At 44.4% G+C, this 20,219-nt stretch overlaps 1 protein-coding gene across 7 annotated transcripts in view; it reads left to right on the top strand.

The window, feature by feature from the left end:
* Positions 1–20,219, top strand: part of FAM107B (family with sequence similarity 107 member B) — an 83,303-nt gene that overhangs the window by 17,285 nt on the left and 45,799 nt on the right. Inside the window, exon 1 of one of the 7 annotated variants that reach the window (XM_069547524.1) lies at positions 15,644–15,815. The exons of 4 other annotated variants lie outside the window; for them this stretch is intronic. The gene's annotated coding sequence lies outside the window, so the exon portion shown is untranslated. Of the gene's footprint in view, positions 1–15,643; positions 15,816–17,608; positions 17,745–20,219 lie in introns of those variants that run through there. 2 more of the 7 variants (XM_069547521.1, XM_069547527.1) reach the window with 2 other exon arrangements.

The raw sequence follows: 20,219 nt of genomic DNA, 5'->3' as shown, positions 1-20,219 counted from the left end.
GTGGCTGTGAGCCAGCTCGGGTGTGGTAACAAACACCACAGACCAGGCAGCTTAACAGCAGACATGTATTTCACAGTTCTGGAGGCTGGAAGTCCAGGATCAAGTTGCTGGCAGATTTGATGTCTCATTGAGGGCCCTTTTCCTAGTTTGCAGATGGCTGTCTTGCTGTATCCCCACATGGTGAACAGAGATCCCCTTTGTGTCTTTTCTTGTAAGGGCACTAATCTCATTTGTGAGGGCTCCACCCTCATGGTCTCATGACCTCCAAAGGCCCTATCTCCAAATACCATCATTTTGGGAGTTAAGGTTTCAGCAGTGATTCTTGGGGAGATGCAGACATTCAGCCTGTGTGAGCTGAGGTTTAGGACCTGTAGGCAAGCATCTTGGAAACAAAGATGAGCTTTGTAGAGAAGGAAGGTTTTCAGTGGTTCAGGATGGAAGTGAAGTAGGGGGGATATGATGAGAAGTGAGAGTGAAGCTCTGGGTCAGGAATCTGAGCCAGCCAGCAGAGCAGAGAATCGGGTCAGTAGGTCACCCATAGCTGGAGAATCCCAGGGACGGGGGAGCCTGGTGGGCTGCTGTCTATGGGGTCACACAGAGTTGGACATGACTGAAGTGACAGCAGCAGCAATAGCAGCAGCCGCCAGGGGTCCATGGATGCTGGATAAAGGTTCTCACTCTGTTTCTTTGTTGGTTTGTGGGCTCCTGTAAGCACAGGAACTGATTGCTGAATGAGGGGAGCCTTACAAGTAAAGAGGGACCCAGGGTCAGCAGTGAGTGGCAAGAGAGCAGCCCATCTGGGACCTCCTAGGTTGTCTGCAGGCAGCTTGATCCACGTCATCTTTGCGCAGTGTAACTTAAGTAGAGCCTTCATCCACGCTCAAAGTGACCTGGTCTGGTTGATAGATCATGTCATCATTCTTTGTATATTTCCTCAGTTGCAGGTAAGTATTTGCTGTGTGCATAAAAAAAATCCCCATCAGAATTTTTTCTGACATGAGGTTCCTCTGTAAGCCTGAGGTTTATTACCTGCCTCATCGAGGGAGCTTGGCTGCTATCTCTTTGCTCCTTGTTTGAACTCTGAAGAATGTTCTGTGTTAGCATTATGTTTTGTTTTTCAGCATTCTTTTCTCTTGGTTTTCCTTCTGTTTGAGCAGCAATCCACTAATACTGTAAACTGTCACTCGGTTGCACCAGCAGCATATCTAATTGCACCTCTTCACCTGGAGCTCCTCAGGAGACCCTGCTGTCTCCCTGGGGCTTCCTGGGTGCTGGCGCCCCACCCCCAGTAGCACCCTGGTGGCAGGGACTGGTGAAGAAAGGAGGAGGAGAGAAGGTGGAGGATGCTTTGTGTCCTTTTACTGGTCATCCTGATGAGAATGATTTTGGGAAGTCTTGTTTGAGGTCTGGCCATTGGGGTGTGGGGGAGGGCAGGTAGGTGGGGTGGGGAACAGAGCCCAGGGTGCCATCTGGGGCTGTTGATAACACACCCTGCATGTTTCTTGTTCCCTTTGCCCTGGGTTCTCTGTGCTTCTGATAAGAGCGGTATTCCACAGAAGGAGAGGTGACAAGCTATTAATATCTGATAGGGTCTTGCATTGTTTGGGATGAATTGGGAGCAAGGCTCAGAGGGCTTGTGTGCCCCCCCCGCCCCCGCCCTGGGCTGAGAGAGCAGACCCCAACTGCACCTCACCCCTGCGGGAGAGACTTCTGCATCTTTGGGTTTCTCTGTGGTCACTTGATCGTGGACTGCGTTTTTCCATCTCTGATTGGAAACTCCCAGGGCAGGACCTTGTCATCCTAATCTCATCTTACTCAGGGTCAGGGCTTCTTCCTAAGTAACCACTGCTGCTCTGGGTTGGGCTCAGATGCTGAATTCAGACCCTGAGTGTGGCTGGGCCAGCTTTATAACGTTCATAAGACACGGGAGGAAGGCTGGGCCTCTGCTTTCAGACTTTGTTTCAGACTCAGTGTGGGTGAGCATCGGAGATGTGCAGGAGGAGCCTGGAGTTTCTTTTAAAAGCAATGTTTACTTGGTCCCACATTTCCTGAGCTTGAAACCTCTCTGCAAAGGACTTGCCCTGAAACACACACAGACAAACACATGCACATACACAACAGCAACAACAGCAGCAACAACAGAACAGATCCTTTAAGGGGAAAGTATTGTCCTGTACTGTAGTTTGTATCCCCAGGCCCTGGAACCTGAGAAGAATCAGCCTTGTGATACACTGCAGAGGGTCCCACTGCAGTGTGGAAATACCCTTCCAGTGAGTGGAAGGGTCTTGTGTGTCTGTGTGTTTTCCTTTCCTCGGCTTCTGTTGGTTAATTACTTCCTCTACGAACTTCTCCCCATCCTTCCCACAGCTGATGTTGGCGAGTAAATATGCCGGTTGGTTGGGTGGGGCCTTGTCTTCTTCCTGCATCTCCACCCACCCTATCTTTACAAGTTGGGTGGGGTGCCGTGTCAGGCCACGAAATTCTGTGACCCCTTTTTAAAAAAATAAACAGAGAGCTGTGCTGCCGGCTTGTGATCGCCCCTAGATGAAAGATTATTAAAATGGAAAAGGGCCATGGGCCGGTGGGTGGTTGCTTGCCCAGGAAGGTGAGCTTGCTTCCTGTTGTCTGAGCTCTCTGGTGCATTCCATGGTTCTGCATTTCATGTCACTTGTGGTTAATAAATAGCAGGTCCTTTCTATATAGTCTGTTTGGTTCTGGGTTACATACATTTCTCCAAAGAGTCCTAACTCTGGATCTTAAATAAGACCTAGATCGTCTTATTAGTTAAGTGGAAAAGGACGTGTCCTCGTCTCTCTGCCTGGATGACTGACGGCTAATGTATATTTTCCTCTGTCCGGTTTCTTTAAATAGAGAAGTCGTGTGAGTTCGGAGGCTCTCAATCACGCTGCTTGGTTCCACCTTCTGGGCCTGCAGTTTATTATTTAATAGCTTTAACAGTAAAATGAGGATAATAATAGTACACACTTCATGGAGTTTTATAAGAATACAGCGAGTACACTTGCAGAGTGCCTGCATATAGTACAGTCAGCATTCAGTTCAGTGTTAAAAAGTGTGGGCATTGATAATAACATAAACCTGAGGACTCTGGTGCTGGTTTTGGAACTGTTATCCATCTCCTAGAGGTATGGTCACCGTCTTTCCTCTGATCATGAGCAGAGGGAGTTGTGTGAGAACTGTGCATGCATTTCTGGGGTTGACAAAGAAGAATATTTAAAATCGGGAGTGGCTTAGAAAACCAGAATCTTTTGGGTTACAGGATGTTGAAAATAGGTTCTTTGGTTGGAGATGGGTTTATTTTAATGTGTCTAGAGTTTTATCTGCTGTCACCAAGACTACAGCAGCAGAATGCCTGAACTGAAGCTGTCAGCCCTGGAAAGCATCCTGCACAATCCTGATCAGTCAGCCTCAACTCCCCACAGCCTGTCTCCTTACCTGGGCTTTGATTTAAAGACTCCTGTGGTGGGACTTCCCTGGTGGTCCAGTGGCTAAGTCTGTGTGCTCCCAATGCAGGGGGCCTGAGTTCAGTCCCTGGTCAGGGAACTAGATCCAGCAACTAAAGACGCCACATGCCACAATGAAGACATGCACAGCCAAAATAAATAAAACAGGAGACAAACAAAAGTCCCGTGGCTGTGGGCCCCTGTGGATGAAGCCCAAGTTAGATGTCCTCTGGGACCTCTTAATGACTTTATCAGGCTGGGGGCAGGGGGAGGCGGCTTTTAGCATCTTCCAGGCCAGTTGAGTCCCACCGTATTCAGGGATGTGGAACTCTGAGACCTGCATCAGCCGCTCCTACAAGTGAGAGAGTCGACCAGAAGCTGGCCTCGCCTTGCCGCCTCCCTGACCTAGTTTCAGCCACTTTCCTCTTCTGTGGGCTCCAGCCACACTGGCTTCTTTTCTGTTTTTCCTACACAAGCCAAGCTCACGCTTGCCCAGGGCTCGACGGGCTCCCCAGGGCTGCCGTCTGGAAAGCTCATCCCAGGTCCTGAGCCTCTCCATCACCCTTTCCAGAGCCAGCCCCTGACCTGCAGCCTCTTACCTGCCCACTTGCCCTCCTTCCCAGGCACGTTGCAGATACCTTGTCTGGTCACTGGTTTCTTGCTCGTCTTCTTCCTGCCCTCGCCCCACCACTGGATCAGAAAGTCCATGAAACCAGGGTTTCCAGCACAGAGACACTGCTTTGTTCTCACATGCAGGCCTTTGCTGGGCTGCCAGGTGTCCTTCTGATAGGGGAGATGGCTTCTCCTACTTGCAGAGCAGCAGGGGATGAGGGCGCTAGGTAGTAATTACCAAGGATAACCGAATGGTCTGTCTGCTCCGTAAGCTGCAGAGAGAAATGTTTGGGAAACGTGTTCTGCAGAATACATGATTTGAGCTTCCATCTTGGCATGTAAAGAAGGCTGAGCACCAAAGAACTGATGTGTTGAAACTGTGGTGCTGGAGGAGACCCCTGAGAGTCCCTTGGACAGCAAGATCAAACCAGTCAGTCTTATGGGAAGTCAACTCTGAATACTCATTGGAAGGACTGATGCTAAAGCTGAAGCTCCGGTATTTTGGTCATCTGATGAGAACAACTGACTCATTAGGAAAGTCCCTGATGCTGGGAAAGATTGAGGGAAGAAGGAGAACAGGGCGTCAGAGGTTGAGATGGCTGGATGGCATCACTGAAGCAATGGACATGAACTTGGGCAAACTTTGGGAGATGGTGAGGGACAGGGAAGCCTGGTGTGCTGCAGTCCATGGAGTCGCAAAGAATTGGACATGACTGGGCGACTGAAGAACAACTTGGCATGAAGTCGGGATCTTGGGAGGCCAAATAGGAGGCTCAGGTTAGTGTTTCCTTCTAGTGAATTAACATGAATGAAAGGCCAGTGACTTCAAGGCCAGGCCTAATCCTATGCCCTTGGCCTTTAACTGTTTTCTGACACTGTGTACCTGGAGCTCAGTCCCAGGTGACTACCCCCTCCCGTCTTCATAGGCCCATCTCGAATTATTGGTCCCCAGGTGACCCACTCCTGTTTCTTACTGTGAGAAAATATACATATGAAATTTACCATTTTAACCATTTTTGAGTGTATAACTAGTTCAGTGGCCTTCAGCACATTCACATTGTTGTACAAGCATCACTGTCATTCATCTCCAGAACTGTCTTCATCTTCCCCAAATGGAAACCCTGTCCTCATTAAACACTAACTCCCTGTTCCCCCTCCACCTGCCTTGGTACCCGCCCTCTCTTTTCTGTCCTCGTGAAAATGATGACTCTAGGTATTTCGTATACTGCGTGGGATCACACAGTATTCGTCATCTTGTGGCTTGTTTTTACTTCACTTAACATAACATTTTCAAGGTTCATCCATGTTGTAGCATGAGTCAGAATTTCATTCCTTTTTAAAGCTAAATAGTATTCCATTGTATGTGTCCGCTATATTTTGTTAACACATCTGTCTGTTGACAGATCTGTCTTTTATACTGTGGGTTATAGTCAGCATTTTAAAACATAGTAGGAAACGTTTGCCTGTATTAAGGATCAGTAGTGTTTTGTGAAATGTGTGTGTGATGTGTGTGTGTGTATGTGTGTGTGTTGTACTAAACCATACTCTTTTTTGTATGGACATTGTAGAGCAGAACCCTTCGGCATCTCCCAGGTCTGTGGCACTCATCACATAGAGAACTCTGCGGTGCTTCCTGTGTTTTGGGAGGGATGGGCTAGGAAAGTAGGAGTTTGAAGAGCAGGCTAACTCTGCCTCCTTGTTTGTTTTAAGCATCACGTGTCCAGAGTGATAATACTTAGAAGGAATTCAGGTGGGCCCAGTGGGAGTCAAACAGCTTTGTTTGTAAATAGTTTTCAGGGTTTTCCCTGGAACTTGTCTCTCCTGTCTCTCTGGGGTCCTTCCCTGCAATAGGGCGTGGAATGAGATGGGGCTGTGTGCCCGGGAGAGTCTGCAGCTCCCGGGGGGCAGGCTTGGTGTAGGAGTTGACGTGGACCGTGGATCAGAGCTGAGGTCAGCTCATGGGATGTTATGTCTTGATCACGCCTTTGCGGTTGTTGTGTCACACTCTTTGTCTTGATCTGGACTTGGTATTTCCTACTAATTTAGTATCGGTAATCTAGCCCTAGGAGGAAACTTCCTTGGTTTTAGAGGGACAGACCCTTCAGCCCAGAGGTCACTCAGGTATTTGTATGAAATGCGGACTAGTGCTCAAGACCCTCCTCCCCTGATGCTTTTTTCCCCTACTGTATTAAACGCTTCCCTCCAAAATAGAAACATCCCAGCATATTTCACGAGTGGACTGTAATGTCATGAATTAAGATCATTAAAAGTATACGTTTGCATTATCTCAAAGCCTGGATGCTAGGGAGGTTGTGGGGGTTACAGAGAATATTAGAATTCCACCTCCTTTAGTTGGGGTGTTGTTGTTTAGTCACTAAGTTGTGTCTGACTCTCTGCGACCTCCGGGACTGTAGCCCGCCAGCCTCCTCTCCCTGTGGGATTTCCCAGGCAAGGCAAGAATACTGGAGTGGGTTGCCATTTCCTTCTCCAGGGGATCTTCCCAACCCAAGGGTCAAACAGGAGTCTCCTGCATTGGTAGGTGGATTCTTCACCACTGAGCCACCAGGGAATCCCCCTTTAGTTGGGAAGGGGATTATAAGTAGTTGGAAAGGTCAATCAAGGGTGATCAAGGGGTGTGAATGTCAGGCTGGGGATGGTGCACATGCAGACCTGGGGAGATCACAGTGCATTTGTGGGTGTGAGTGTGTGTGTGTGTGATCCTGGTGCATTTGCGGCTGTATATGTGTGTGATCCCGGTGCATTTGTGGGTGTGTGTGAGATCCCAGTGCATTTGCGGGGTGTGTGTGTGTGAGATCCTGGTGCATTTGCGGGTGTGTGTGATCCCTGTGCATTTGCGGGGTGTGTGTGTGTGTGTGTGTGTGTGTGTGAGATCCCAGTGCATTTGCAGGTGTGTGTGTATGATCCCAGTGCATTTACAGGGTGTGTGTGAGATCCCAGTGCATTTGTGGGGTGTGTGTGTGTGAGATCCCCGTGCATTTGCGGGGTGTGTGTGTGAGATCCCCGTGCATTTGCAGGTGTATGTGTGTGTGTGATCCTGGTGCATTTGCGGTGTGTGTGTGTGATCCCCATGCATTTGTGGGGAGTGTGTGTGTGAGTGTGTGAGATCCCAGTGCATTTGCGGGTGTGTGTGTGTGATCCCAGTGCATTTGCAGGGAGTGTCTATGTGTGTGTGTGTGAGAGATCCCAGTGCATTTGCGGGTGTGTGTGTGTGGTGATCCCAGTGCATTTGCGGGGTGTGTGTGTGTGTGAGATCCTCGTGCATTTGCGGGTGTATGTGTGTATGTGATCCTGGTGCATTTGCGGATGTGTGTGTGTGATCCCTGTGCATTTGCGGGGAGTGTGTGAGTGTGTGCGATCCCCGTGCATTTGTGGTGTGTGTGTGTGTTTATACCACTTATTGAGGGAGCTGATTCTTAGGGGGAAATGTTTGCTTTCATCGATAGGTTTCAATTCGCCTGTATAGAGGGTATTTACTTGTAAGCTCTGTGCATGTTTTTCTGCACATGTGCTGCTGGAGACAGTGTGTTCCATCTGGAAGGTCGGTAACCGGTACCAGGGTCCAGCGTGGGACGGTTTGTTTTTCATTGTTTGCTCTCGTTTCTATGCCAGATGAAGTCATGCAGTTGCACACAGAGATGGGTATGCAAACTTTCCTGCTTTTTGAAGTTGCTGCAGTGACTCCCTTTGAACTTTAGTTCTTATTTTTAAAATTTCCAGCAGGAGAGCTCCTTGGTGGGGGAGAGGTGGTGGTGGTGGTAAATTCTTGTTCTGGGTGCCTTGCTTTTATCGCTAGAAAAAAAAGCATTACTGTTGGGAGGCGCATTCCTACTGTGGTCTCTTCATCTGTTGCCTTGAACGAGGAGCCTGAATGATTCTGAAGAGATTAGCATATATCCTCTTTAACGTGTGGTCACTTATGACTTGAATAGGTAACATGTGTGGGGTGATTTTCTGGGCAAACTTTATCTTCCTGAAGGATGGCTGTTAAAATGTTGAATGTTCATGATGAAAGCATAAATATGTGAATATCTGAGGTCATCGTAAACCTTGAGATCTTCCCCTGGGTCATTGAATAGTCCTTCAAATGTGTGAACTTGAACTAGTGGGTTTAAGAAAACATCAGACATATACAAGACTAAATAAAAAGTCACGTCTTGTTATAGTTCGGGATGTCATGTCTTTGCCAGGGAGAGAGCTCTGTAAGAGGCTATCTTGCAATTGTAAACTAATTTTTTTCCCCCAACAATTTCTTCAAATGCCCAAGCATCTGTTATCAAACTCTGGATGAATTGCCCTTCGCTCACCTTTTAAAAATATCTTTCAACATTCAGTAAGTTTTGTCTCCATTATTTTATCCATGTTTCATTCAGTGCCTGGGCTCCTGGTGATTAAATTGTGTTTCTTCTTTGAAGATATCCACTTCCGGTACAATGTGACTCTCCAGTGAAAATTACAGGACTGATGTGTGTGTTGAAGTGCTTCATTTTAGCAAAATTTCATTTCCTTTGTAATTGTTTCGCTTCTTATCTTGACTTTCTCCCTGATGGTTGTGGTTATAAGATGCACAGACTTGTGAGAACAGCAGCAAGACAGTCTGATAGGCCTTGGTTTTAATTTGCTGCCTGTTCCTTGGTCGGGGTGCTTTACTTGGGTGTCCATCGTGGAAACAGGATTTTCAGTCTCTGTTCATACCCGTCTGATGACCCAAGGGGATTTAAATGCCGTCCTTCATTGTGGTGTCATAATTTCCACAGTGTTTTTGACTTGTTTTGCTACCTACTACCTCACACTCCTGTCTTGCCTAGATGTGCACAGATATTTGGTGACAGGGTAATGTTGATGTAGACAAACAGATCACACACACACACCACACCAACACCAGTGCATGGGGGCATGGGATCCATTCCCGGTCAGGGAACTAAGATCTTTCCGGCCACATGGTGTGGCCAAAATGCTAATCATACATTTAAAAATAAAAATAAAAATGTACAAAACCGAAAATTTTCAATAGCAATCAATACATGCCATCTTAAGTAGTAATGGCTTAGCTTTTGAAAGCTTTCATTCATGGACGAATTCTCTTTCTGTAACTGAGGAAGGTGGTTTAGAAGTTCGTGTGTCTTGGTAGCCACATTAGTGGCCACCCCTAAGAACATCCTGCTTTCTGAAACACTTTCACACCCCTGAACCGCTGAGAGCTTGCTCTCTCCCGCCTTCTCTTCTCTTTCTGTATCCTCCCCTTGGGTCTCCTTTGCAGCCTCCTCTTCTTTGTCCTCCCTTTGGTATTTGGGGGTTTTGGAGGGCACCTTTGCCACCCTATGAGTAATATGAGCGGTTTCCTTAGCCTCAGTCGCTTGTGGATTTGGGGCTCTCAGATCCACACACCCAGCCCTTATCTTGACTCCCGAGCTCAAGTACCGTGTCCAGTGCTTCTTTGATTATGTATGTTCACGTGTGTGCTTTACGGGCCTCTAAGCACCGTGTGTCTCATGGGGATCTCGCTGTTCTTTCTCATCAACCTTGTTTATCTTAGAGCATCCATTGTGGCGAACGGCTCCACTGTGCCCCCAGGTGAATTTGGATCTCTGGTTTTGCTATGCTCCTGCCTTGAGCTCCCTCTCTCTTCTTCTGATGCATCTTGTATTTGAGGTCTGTGCCTCCACGTGGCTGTGAAGGGGCCTCCCTGGGGCTGTATTTCATCGGGATGATCTTCCTGTTCTCAGGGCCTCCTGGGCTTTGCTTGTTCAAACCCAGCGCCTGTCATGTCTTCTCCTCTGTTAAAGGTCTGCTTTCCGTCTTAGAACGAGAGCCTCATGAGAGCAGGACTTGGTTTTGTTCACTGCTTTGTCCTCAGTATTGGGGAGCTGGGCACCTGCTACACCTGCAATACGTGTTTTTTTAATTAATTACTTTTTAAAATTAATTAACATTTTCGCCATGCCATGGGCATGTGGGATCTTCCCCAACCAGGGGTTGAACCTATGCCTCCTGAAGTGGAAGCACAGAGTGTTAGCCACTGGACCGCCAGGGAAGTCCCAGTAAATATGTATTTTAATGAAAGAGTTTTTTATTTTCAACCTGATTTTTTTTTTTTAAACTGTGACTGGTTCCTTTGTAGAAACCATATGTTTTGGAAAAACAGGACAAAGGTAGAGAAGAATTCCTCTTCTGGAGATGCTAGGAATGTCTATAATGATATGACAGTTTTGGACTTTTTGACTGGAGTGTTGTTGATTAGAAAGTAAAGTTGTAACAGGCACTAAGTGGGTGTTTTCTTATTTCCATCAAGTTCTGGGCTTGGTGGTTGGGAGGCAGCATATATCACTGACTGCAGAGTTGACAGAATCGCTTGTATAGTTTGGTAGGAGGAAGTAAAAATGGATGATGGTAGCTGTGAAGATAAGCGTGTATCAGGTACCATCATTGAATCACTCTGCTCTAACCCCAGATGTCTCGATAATTTATTATTTTTGTGTTCTTTAAACAAGTGGAGAGGTAGTTGTGGTCAGAGATCTATATCTGATTTCCCAGTGTCCTGTTTTCCTTGCAATATCTGCTTTAAAAAAGTGGTAACAAAGTGTTGAAATACATTAAGTATTTGGGGACCTGATTATTTAGAAACTAAATGTGGGCCAGAAGAGGAAGGATTCCATTCAACAAAGACACTCCTCATCTATCAAAGGTCTTAGAGAAGTCTCATTTTGAGTAGAAGTTTGTTACAAGCAAACAAAATAATGGATAGGTTTATTTGTTTTAAGGAGACCCTTTATTCTCCAGCTTAGTGGCTGTCAAACTTTCGGATCTCAGGACCTGTTTACAGTGTTACAAAGCAGTGGGTTGGCCAAAAAGACCATGTTTTCCTGTACCATCTTATGAAATTAACACAAACAAACTTTTTGGCCAACCCATTACTTGTGGCCCCTCAAAGACCTTTGCCTGTTGTAATATCTATTGATTATTTATTGTTAGGAATTAAAACTGAGAAAGTTGAAAAATCTCACTTAAAAATGACAAAAATAACTACAAACCCATTCCAGTTTAGGAAAAGATCATTTGTATTGAAAAATGTTTCCAAAACAGAAAAAGAAAGATGAACATGATTTTACTTTTGTGCACATTTCTTCAATCATGTTTAAAAATGGAGCAAAACTGTTCTGCTGAATTGAAACAGTAGTGAGGCTAGTGGCGTTGTTTTACCTTTTTGCAAATCTATTTCATAACCAGCTATAATAGAAAATAACTCAGTTCTCATGTCTGCTTCTGCATTCAGTCTGCTGTAGGTTGTGTCAGTTGAAGTATATGCGGAAAATCCAATCTCATGCAGATACATAGCTGGTTAAGGTGGGAATACTGAAATAACCTTTACAGGGAATTATGGATGGCACAGTGTGGATTCTGACACCATGACAATGGTTTTTTTCTTACTCTGTTAATGTTAAAATTCATCAAATTACCTTTCTTTTTGAATAAGAAGAAGGAAAAGTGAACCAGTTTAATGCCATATTATGCAACCATATTTTAAAAGTATTTTATCACGGATGGAATGCTTACAGATGTAGTAAATTGTCTCCTTAGTATAACCTTCATTTTGCTAAAAATTAATGAAAAGACATATGTATTAAGTGAAAGGAAAATATATCAAAATATGGATGTGTTTAGTGATGCATTCATGGATGATATTTTATTTTCTACATACTATTCTGATTTTCCAAATTTTTTAGGATCACATTGCTTCCAAAACTTGGGTGAGGGGAATTTTTTTTTTTTAATAGGGAAATAAGTGAGTCTGTTAAGCCTTTTCCCTCATCCACAGGTTACCTTGTATGTGAAAAATCCCAGTTTTTATAGTTGGAGTGATAACTAACATCCCTTTCCCTCCTTTAAGTTTTTATTTACTTATCAGATTACTATAACTTTTCTATGTCTGTTTTCAACCTCAGAACTTTCCCTCTTTCTTTGGATAACAGTTAATTGATTTATTAGAGAAACTTTACTCAGGACTTATTCAAGCAAAGTATTGATGGTGGAACTTTATAGCAAGGACACAATTTACTTTTCCTCATTTCTGCTACACCCCAAGCAAACACAGATTCTTATCTAAGTAAAATGGTGAAAGGATTTTGTCCTATGGTGATAGTACAGCTCCTTTAGTAGTTGAGAAATATCCTGGAAATTAGCATATCATTAACCTGTCAGTTATTTTATCTAAGTCCTTTTGTCAGCGGTGTGTTGTATATTTCTCTTTACAGTTGTAGGGCTGGAAGTTGGAGTGTGTACACAGAGCTGCAAAGGGCAGTTCACATCTGGGGATGAGCTCCCTGCTAACACCTGGATTTAGGAAGCCTGTTTACTGGTTGTTGTGTAACTGACACGGTGGTGGCTTTTGTCCTTTATGGACAGGAATCCAAATATGCTGATGGTCTGTTTTCCTAAAAGTGGAGGACTCCATCCTGTTATTTCTTTGTTTTATGTTCCTTGTGATATAATTAAGTGATCATTAAGATGTCTACAGAAGCAGCTAAGCACCCACAAAGCAGGAAATTAGCAATTTTGGATCCACTACTAATCATCTTAAAGATATGAACACTGTTACTTTGACTCTTCCAACTGAACATACAGTTCTGTGGCTTTAGTTAATAAATTAGTGACTGTTAATGTTTGCAGTCTCTCCCAAGACTGTTTACAAAGGCACACCTGACTCTGAAGTATAAACTGTGATAGGAAATCACTTAATTGCTTATCCTAATATTGTTTTACTAAATTAAAAGACTGTTCTATTCTCTGCTTAAAACAATTGAGACTCTTCTACTTGGGGGCATCCTTAAAGCATTCATCATTAAATTTGGAAATATTCTAATTTAATTTTAGTCAGCTTTTATGAGTTGAACATTTTGGAGGCTAAGAAATGTACTCCAAATATACCTACTGATTTCTTCCTTTTATAATTGAAACGAATCTTTGAATTTAATTATTTCTTGTCTCTGTCATTGTCCTTAATGTGGTAGACTGGGCTTGGACGGTATCACAGATTCTAAGTAAGACATAAGAAGTGTTCCTATTGCATCACCATAATCATGAACTGTGGGAGCATTTAGGATATACTCTGAAATCGTTGCCACAATACAGAAGATAGACTTGATGAAGGCAGGAACTTTGATTCTGTTCCTGCTAATTGCATGCTGTTTAGAAAGAACAGTGCGTTTATGCTCAGTTTCTCCGTCGTGTCTGACTCTTTACAACCCATGGACTGTAGCCCACCAGGCTCCTCTGTGCATGGAATTTTTATGTCAAGAATACTGGAGTGAAGGAGAAAAAAAAAGAACACTGGAGTGGGTTGTCATTCCTACTTCAGAGGGTCTTCCCAGCCCAAGGACTGAAACTGTGTCTCCTGCATCTCCTGCATTGGCTGGCAGAGTCTTTACCGCTGGGCTGCCTGGGAAGCTTGAATACCTACACGGGTGACGGTGTGTTAGTCGCTCAGTTATGTCCGACTCTTTGCAACCCTTAGGACTGTAGCCTACCAGGCTCCTTTATCCATGGAATTTGTTAGGCAAGACTACTGGAGTGGGTTGCCATTCCCTTCTCCAGGGTATCTTCCCAACCCAGGGGTCAAACCCAGGTCTCCCACATTGCAGGCAGATTCTTTACTGTCTGAGCCACGTGGGAAGTCCAGGAATACTGGAGTGGGTAGCCTATCCCTTCTCCAGGGGATCTTCTCAAGCCAGGACTCAAACCAGGGTCTCCTGCACTGCAGACAGATTGTTACTGCTGAACTATCAGGGGGAGCTGAACCTAGATGGGAGATGATCAAAAAACATGTTCCCAGCAGTAAATTGGACAGTTCCAGATGCAGGCTGGGGGGCAGCATGCAAACTTAGGACAGAGACAAATGGTGGAAGGACCCAGGTTAGATAGGGTGATCTGGGCAGATGGTGTATGAGTGGAGATTAAAGGGTGAGCCTTTGGTAGGGAGAGATTTGCAATGGGGATGAGCTGTGGTGGGGGGAACTGGCATGAACACAAACTAGGTAAGAAATGAAAGGAGGCCAGTGGGACTGGAGGGTGGGGAGTAAGGTCTGGAGAGATATGCAGGAGATGAGGTGTGAGAAGTACACCTGGGGAGGGAGTGACAGCCATGGTTGGGGTTTAGAGAAGCTTGTGATGAGTGACCTGACCTTACCTCATTTGCATTTTAAGACAGTCCCATGGGAGGAATATCAATCCTTAGTGCAGGCTACCTGCTTTAACATTTTTTTTCTTTGAAAATGAAGAGAACATTGGGACAGCATTTTTAGCCATGAAACTGTTGCTTTCTGAGTGTGTTTGAGAAGCAGTAATAACAAGGTTGAGCTTCTGAAGTGACTCAAGTGGTAAAGAATCTGCCTGCAAAGTAGGAGACGCAAGTTTGATCCCTGGGTCGGGAAGATTCCCTTGAGAAGGAAATGGCAACCCACTGCAGTATTCTTGCCTGGGAAATCCCATGAACAGAGGAGCCTGGTGGGCTACAGTTTACTGGGTCGAAAAGAGGCAGACATGACTGAGCGACTAAGCACACACAATGGTAAGGTGACCTCCTAAATTTTCACCCTCAAATTAACATTGTGGCTTAACTGTGGGGCCAGGCTGGCGGCCTGGGTCACATTCTACAGGTTCCCAGCAGGAAGAACACTTGGGAAGGGGCTAGTCCAGCCAGTGGTTGGCACAGCTTTGTGGTGTCAAGAGCAGAACCGTCATTCATCGGGACTGTGACCAATGACAATACTGTGACCTGGCTGACGGCTGGCAAGCCAAGCGCTGACTGATGTATTTTCTTTTTCAATCACAGCATCCTGGCTGAGCCAGGAACAATCCAGAAACACCACCATCAGCACTTGGAGATATTCTGTGCTTTGGGGAAGAATGGGCATGGACTAGTTTATTGTAAATTTCTGATGTCAAATTACTGGTGGTGAAATCAATCGTTTCAGATGACAGAGGAGGACTGGATGGAAGGCCTCTTTAGAGCAGTTGTTATTAATTGTTATTAATTCAGTAGTGTTCTTTATTGTAGGGAATGCTGAGAGAGGAGTGCTGTGCTGTCTTACTGGTTTGCTTTCTTACTCTGCCTGGTTGCCTCTAAGCATGGAGAGTCTGGGTGTACAAGCAGTGAGGGGCTGCATTTCAGATACAGAATTTAATCTGGATTTCTTCTGGTCACAGATCTCCTGAAGAGTCACCCTATTATTTTCTATTATACTGAAAAAAATAGAACTTCCTGGTGGCTGAGCAGTAAAGAATCCACCTGCAGTATAGGAACGCAGGAGACATGGGTTCAATCCCTGGGTGGGGAAGATCCCCTGGAGGAGGGCATGGCAACCCACTCCCATATTCTTGCCTGGACAGAGGAGCCTGGCCAGCTACATACAGTCCATGGCCATGCAAAAAGTCAGACTGAAACGATTTAGCATGCATACCTAAAGATGGGCAAAAATAGTTCACACATTTCCCCTTTGCGGAGTTAGGGAGTGGCTTAGATGGAGTGGCTTAGAAAGGCCTGTCTCTGTTGGGGCGTGACTGTGTTGCCTGGTGCAGTGTGTGTATGTGTGTGTGTGTGTGTGTGTCCAGTGTGTGTCTGTGTTCAGTCTGTGTCGTGTGTGTGTGTGTGTGTGTGTGTGTGTCTGTCTGTCTGTCTGTCTGTCCTGATTGGTGAGAATCACTGCTCTCCTGGTCTGGGGCTCACAGGTGAGGAAACTGACCACTAGGGACATGATCCTTTTCTGAACCACAGAGCCTGGCAGTGGCTGAGCTGGGACCAAGACCTGGCATTTTTGGTGCTTGGACCTGTGGCCTTTGACAGAATGTGTTGTTTGGATTAATTGTAAAGAAAATGGTCAGTAGCAGATGTAATGAGGAAATAAGTAACATCCCGTCATTTCAAGCCACTGAGTTGGATCTTGTAAAACTGGCAGTGAACTATTTTAAGAGAAAACAAAATTTGATTTTAGCTAGTGAGGTGGAAACAGCTTATTTTAAAAAGTGAGAATGAGGCAAAATAAAACTAGATTAGAGGCAAAATAAAACTAGATTAGAGGCAAAATAAAACTAGATTAAATGCAAAGGTGTTCATCTAGGGTACTTTGTATCTTTGTTTTATAATCAGGCATTAAATAAAAATGTCAGTGAGTATGCCACTACTATATATAAGATAAATAACTAATAACCTACTGTATAGCACAGGGACCTCTACTTAATACTCTGTAATGACCTGTATGGGAAAAGAATCTAAGAAAAAGTGGCTGTATGTATATGTATAACTGATTTACTTAACCGTATAGCAGAAACTGACTTGACATTGTAAATCAACTCTAATACAATTTTTTAAAAAGTAGTATGTCAGTGGGAATGACTTTCGATCATATGATTGTATGACTTATGATTGTAAACTCATAATGTTATCAGTACTTAATTTAATTAAAATAATGAATGTATTAGGAAATCTACTTTTGTTAGATAATATTATTTAATCAGGTAGGTTGTTTCATAATTTTTTCCCTAAGGGTAAAAAGCCACTGTATCTCTTCAGATTGTTAAATAGCTATATATCAGCAGTGTCCTGTTTTCTGAACATTCATAAATTCAATGTATGTCCTTTAGATTTATGAGTGTATTTTTCCAAGTCAGCCTTATGGGTTGTATTCCCTTTTGGTTTGGCAAAATAGTGATTCCTTTCTTTAATATGCATTTGTCCATTTTTGGCTGTGTTGGGTCTTTGTTGCTGCACGGGCTTGTCGGTACGGTAGCTTCTCTTGCTGCAGAGCCCAGGCTCTAGGGCTCATGGGCTTCAGTGTGTGGCACGTGGGCCCAGTAGTTGGAGCTCTTGGGCTCCAGAGCAGAAGCTCAGTAGTTGTGGTGCATGGGCTTAGTTGGCCCAAAGCCTGTGGGATCTTCCCGAATCAGGGATTGAACCTGTGTCCCCTGCATTGGTAGGCGGATTCCTTACCACTGAGCCACCAGGGAAACCCAAACTGGGGAATTCTTAATACTTGGAAAGTATATAATATAATTAGTGATAGGATGTATAGTGTAAAACAAAGAGCTAAACTGGCAAATACTGATCTATGCAGGCATTTACTGTCTACTGTTTCTATGAAAACTAATAGTTTAAGTCTAACATATATAGCTAGCTTGTTACACCTTGAGGGCACATGCACAGTTAATTTCTTTGTTTTTAAAACAGACTGGATTCAGTGATTGGGTGATGTTGTATTATTGACATGTCTTTGATCAACTTGGTGAAATTAACTTGTTTGATGTGCTTTGGTTCTGTTCATGGAACCAGCCTGTCAGTGCTTCTGTTTACCCACTTTTTGAGGAGTAAGGAAGTGGAGGAGGTAGCATTTGCCAACTAAGGTGGACAGGAAAGCAAGGGAGAAATGTAACCCCATTTTGAAAAGTTCTGTCGACACTCATTAACCACTCAGTCCCGGTACTTCCTGTTTCCAAAACTGTTTTAATGCCAGCCTACCCTCCACTATGAGATTGTTTATTGCCTTCAGCAGAATTCCTGGCATATTTGAGGCTCTGCCCCTCTAATTCCTGCCGGATCCCCAAGCCACAACTGGCTCAGTCGCTCTCCTGCCTTCATTCTGTCCCTGGTCAGGACCTCACAGGGTAAATACAATTTAACCCTCGTGATTGTTCTGGGGTGCTCCTGCCGTGCCTTCTGAGTCCAGCCTTTGTGCTGTCTGTCTGTCATTGTCTTGGCTCTGAATGAAGCCTGACAACTCAGCCCTGCCTAACAAACGTTAGACACTCACCTCCCTTCCTTTAGTAAACATACTCATGGTAGGTGTTGTGTACCCTTGCCTGCAGTGCTGGTGAAATATTTCCTAAGGTTAATAAAAGGTATTTGTAGGGGAGGTGTGTTTGAAGGGTGGAGCAGTGAGAGGGTAGGAGGAAAACAAAGATAAGGTTTCTATTGCTGAACAAAAGATAAGTTTCTGAGTTTGAATAGGTGAAGCCCACTCACCTGAGATATTTGGTGACCTGCGCAGGTAGCAGCTGAGATGCTGGGTCATGGGAGTGATGAGTCCTTATTAGCAGATGTTAATCTAAACAGCAACCCTGAGAAGGGAAGATAAGGAACCAGGCTCAGAAGGCAGCCCCCACACACGTCTTGAAATGAGTTGACTTATGTTTGAACTCTGGCCTTTCCATGACTAGTTGTGTGAATTTGGATAAGTGCCTTGGCCCAGGGATCCCCAACTGTCAGGATCTGATGCCTGATGATCTGAGATGGAGCTGATGTAATAATAATAGAAATAAAGTGCACAGTAAATGTAATGTCCCTGAATCATCCCAAAACCACTCCTGCCCCCTGTTTACGGAAAAATTGTCTTCCATGAAACTGGTTCCTGGAGCCAGAAAAGTGGAGGACTGCTGCCTCAGCCGCTCTGGCACTCAGAATCTACCTCCAGTGTTGTGAAAATGCACTATGTGGGGACATTTAGGACTGTTCAGCCCACATGCTAATATTTATTGAATAATCATTTTAGGTATTTATATTGTTGAACCAAGGTCATCCAGCTAATACGTGGCAGAGTTGGCTTTGGGCTCCTCAGACTTTAAAGCTTAGCTCTTTCTCCTGTTTCATAACCACCACTACTGCTGCCACGTCTCTTTTTACCAGGAAGAAAAACAGATCAATTCTTAGTTGCCTCCCTTACCATTTTCTGGCCCGGTTCCCATGTGGTCGGTGTAAATGACCTTGAACAGTTGTGTTGCAGGTACCCAGGACTGGAGAACTTCCTTTTACTGTTTTTTTTTTTAATTTTTTTTATTTTTTAAAATAATTTTATTTAGTTATTTATTATTGGCTGTGCTAGGTCTCCATGCTATGTGCAGGCGCTCTCCAGTTGCAGTGAGTGGGGGCTACTCTCTAGTTGTGGTGTGCAGGCTTCTCATTGCGGTAGGTTCTCTTGCTGCAGAGCACTGCCTCAGTACTTGTGCACGGACTTAGTTGCTCCTCGGCATGTACGATCTTCCTCGATCAGGGATCGAACCTGTGTCTCCTTCCTTGGCAGGCAGATTCTTTACCACTGAGCCACCAGGGGAAGCCCCATCTTACTCATCGTTCACTCCAGTTAACTGTGGATTTTGTCCTGTTTCTTAAAAAATATGTAAATAGAATTGTTGTTTTGGTGTTAAGAAGCTGAGTTATACTGTAATTTTTAACAAATAGGCAAATGCCATAAAGTTGGTTTTAAATATTGCTGTACTATGGCTATCATTTTATTTGTGGATAGAGAAACTGTTGAACCTGCTTTTAAAAAACACTTTAGTAAGGGGAGAAAATACCGCCTTGGTGATCTCCATCCCCTATGTTCGTCATCATGGAGAAAAAGGCTTATTGCTGAACTATGAACAAACTTAATTCTCCAAGTAATCTCTAATTTGTATTCCTTTTCTCATTCACACATAGCTAGAAGGATTTGAGGTTATTCTTTAGCGATTGGAATAATGGTATTTTAAAGATTAGACAGAGGAGAAGATGATGGCTTCAGCATTAGTAATAGAAGCCCAAATAAGCTTTTAAAAGGTCGTGGTTCTTAAGTGTTTCCCATCTGGAGGGAATGGTAACAGTTGGCATACATGCTGTCTTCCAGTTTACATTTCTGTTGGAAATTTTCAGGTGTCTTCCCTAGTACCCTGAGTGCTGGCAGCAGCTGGTGGCAAAGTTAAGTAAATGAATTAGGATAAGATTTTCCAAGCTGCATCCATTAGTGGATCACAGAATCAATTTAGTGGGTCACAAGAAGCATTACCTGGAGTAGGAAATGGCAACCCACTCCAGTATTCCTGCCTGGAGAATTCCATGGACAGAGGAGCCTGGAAGGCAACAGTTCATGGGATTGCAGAGAGTCAGACCCAACTGAGCCACTAAGCAAGAAGCATTACCCCCTGCTACCTCCCCCCCCCCAAATAGTGAAAATTATCAGAGTGTATATAGGCTGGTATTGCTTCTGGAAACTTCTACTTCAGTTTGTTTTAGTGTGGGCTTGTTATTGGGTCCCTGTGTATAAAGACAATTACAGACAGAAAAGTTTGAAAGGCACTGATCTGAGGTGTTTTTGAAAGTTTATCAGC

The sequence above is a fragment of the Ovis canadensis genome, chromosome 13, assembly GCF_042477335.2.
Source record: "Ovis canadensis isolate MfBH-ARS-UI-01 breed Bighorn chromosome 13, ARS-UI_OviCan_v2, whole genome shotgun sequence".
NCBI classification, from domain to species: domain Eukaryota; kingdom Metazoa; phylum Chordata; class Mammalia; order Artiodactyla; family Bovidae; genus Ovis; species Ovis canadensis.
Note: the sequence above shows the minus strand (reverse complement) of the source record. Positions and strands in the feature narration are given on the sequence as shown.